The sequence below is a fragment of the Penaeus chinensis genome, chromosome 21, assembly GCF_019202785.1.
Source record: "Penaeus chinensis breed Huanghai No. 1 chromosome 21, ASM1920278v2, whole genome shotgun sequence".
Classification (NCBI taxonomy): Eukaryota; Metazoa; Arthropoda; class Malacostraca; order Decapoda; family Penaeidae; genus Penaeus; species Penaeus chinensis.
In genome coordinates this window covers 22529071-22532444 of record NC_061839.1, presented here as the reverse complement: position 1 = coordinate 22532444, position 3374 = coordinate 22529071, and positions in this window count along the sequence as shown.

Genomic DNA, 3374 nt, shown 5'->3' with positions numbered 1-3374 from the left:
AAGAAAAAGACGACAGCGACGACGACACGATGACAACAACGACTGCGACGATGAAAAAGAAGAAGACAACGATGACGACGACGATGAGAAGGAGGAAGAAGACGACCGCGACGAAGAAGAAGAAGACGAAGAAGAAAAGAAGACAATGACAACGAATAAGAAGAAAAATAAGAAGACGACGACGACGACGAAAAAGAAGACGACGACGACGAAGAAAAAAAGAAGACGACAACGACGACGAAGAAGACAAAGAAAACGAAGACGACGACGACGAGGAAGAGGGAAAATTCGGCAACCACGACGACGGCGAAGAAGACGAAGAATAAGGGAAAGAAAAAGACGACGACGACGACGACGACGAAGACGAAGCTGTAGAAGATAGAAGATACTTCAGCATCTACTACAAAGGAGGAAGATTTAGGATGAAGCCAACCGGGACACCAGGGTAGAGAGGAACGCAGAAGAGGGGGGGGGAGGGAGGGAGGGGAGAGTGGTATTGGTGGGTAATGTGGATGGGCGGGGGGGGGGGGGGGCAACTGTCTAAGAAGACTGGGGTGCCCTTTGGTGATTTCGGCGGCGGTGACAGCGGGTGCGGATTGTCAAAGAAGGTCACTTTTAATTGATTCGCTGAGAGAGTTCCACCGCCGCGCTCTGGGGATGCGGGCGTTGGAACGGAGGCTGTGCGCGTGCTGGACAGGAACATGAGACGCACACACACACACACACACACACACACACACACAAACACACACACACACACACACACACACACACAAACACACACACAAACACACACACACACACACGCACGCACAATGTCTTACGACGGCCACTTAACGAGGCTTTTATCACACACATACGTCCAGAAATACGATAGATATTACGAATAGACTAGAGGTACCAATTAACGAAGTCTAAAAGATACTACAACAAGAAATGTATGTGCATGTATGTACAACCAAAAATGTTGCCTAGACGAAGATAAAACAGGAAAACCCAGAGAAAAGGAGGAAGCTAAGGGAGGAAGTAACCACAGGATAAGAACACTATGTTTGTTGTGCTTGTTGTGAGAGAGGATGTTGACGTTGGCAGAGCTCCGTACTTTTACCTTAAATAAACCGAAAGAATATTTAGTATCCTACGAAAATGGATGAAAGGTCAGCCACGTATTTGCGAGAAAGAGGGCAGACAGAGGCAGAGGAGCAATTAGCTGGTGGAAAAGGTCATATACTCCATTTTATAATGAGGAGAAGATGCATTAGAGAAGTTGATACTGGCTGGCGGATTGCAACATGTACAATTAGCATAGATATATTTCACTTAATCATCATCGCCAATCTGTTGATTATCAAATGATTTTGGTCATCAATTTGTCATCGTGACATCATCAATCATCAGCAACGTATCAAATACAGCTTCAAAACAAAACAAAAACTAGAAAGAAGGGAAAACAACATGTTGCGATATCATTACACACAGAAACATATATTGCGAATACACGCACGCACACAAAAAAAGAACAGCCACACGTAAACAGATGAGCACAACCACACACAACCACACTCACGCAAGCACATGCGCACAAACTCCCACACAAACACAAATGCATAATTACACGGACAGCGCACTCGAAAATCACCGATTCGGAACGCCTAAGCTGTGGGAGACAAAGATACTGACAGTGTAATAGAGTGTTCCTCCCCATCCTGTCAAGCAAAGGGTCTGTCATCGATTCCGTGTGACCTTTTACTGTGAGTCTAATTGCCAGAAGGAAGGACCGTATCATTACACTCCCGGAATCCTTTGTTTGGGAGAATAAAAGGTACCATGGATATAAGCTCCCGCATCAATCGTACCCTAATCATCGGCATATATAAAAAGAAAACAAAGAAAGAAAATGAGATAAAAAGAGGAAACAAAACTTCACACCGAAAAAAGGGAGAAAAATCTAAATATGAAGAAAAGTATGTCAGTATGATAACTCTCTCCCTCTCTCTTTCGACAGATGCTCCCTTTGATCACCGTACCCTGTCATCGGCTGTCACGTCCCGCCGACTCCAGACCCGACGCGACTCACGTGAGATGATGACGTCATGCTATTGCTGTGCGTACTTCATCCTCGCTTTTTCGGGCTCTATTATTTTTCCGAATAGAGAGAAAGAGAGAGAAAAAGAGAAAGAGAGAGAGAGAGAGAGAGAGAGAGAGAGAGAGAGAGAGAGAGAGAGAGAGAGAGAGAGAGAGAGAGAGAGAGAGAGAGAGAGAGAGAGAGAGGGAGTGGAGAGAGAGAGAGAGAGAGAGAGAGAGAGAGAGAGAGAGAGAGAGAGAGAGAGAGAGAGAGAGAGAGAGAGAGAGAGAGAGAGAGAGAGAGAGAGGGAGTGGGAGAGAGAGAGAGAGAGAGAGAGAGAGAGAGAGAGAGAGAGAGAGAGAGAGAGAGAGAGAGAGAGAGAGAGAGAGAGAGAGAGAGAGAGAGAGGAATACATACATTCATACAATCATACCATACAGATAGACATACATACATACATACATACATACATACATACATACATACATACAGATACATATTACATACACACATACCTACAAACATACAGCCAGACAGACAGACAGACGATTTTGGTTTCGATCAATTTCCACTCATAGTCATAAATTTCTAATGGCAGGCTTTGAAAGTTTCCCAATGGATTAATGCTACTTTACGGAGCACAAGTACTGTAATGAAATGCTTAACACTGGCTCTTAAATCTAGGGATTAAAACAACTACTTAGATTAAACTTGTCTAATTATGGTACGGATAAACTTCAGAGCTGCGAGCACTTTTAGCGTTAATAAGCAAGTAGCGTGTGTACTTAATAATACATTTACGCATTTCTAGAGCACACGGTAAACACATACACAGGCTCAGAGATTCAGATATACACATAGGTACAGGCACAGGTATACACACACACACACACACACACACACACACACACACACACACACACACATACACACACACACACGCACACACACACACAGACACACACACACACACAAATCAATAAACCCCGTATTTATTATAAACACACGCAGTTCATGAACACTATATGTTTCAATTACCGTAATAGACATTTCACTTCCAGAACTTGCAAGGTGTAAGTAATAATAATCTAGATACAATGCAAACATCGCACGCGGATATGTAAATCATACCAGTTCTTACCAGTAGTATGTAGCCTGAAGAATGTTACAGTGTCTGATGATCTTACCTGATATGCGGAGTGTATGTCATCTAATATGTTGTAATTAGAATATGATGAGAATAGTTTACAATGCCTAAGGTATGTTGTATTTAATAGATACTTGCTGTCTACTGCAGGTGGAGGAGGAG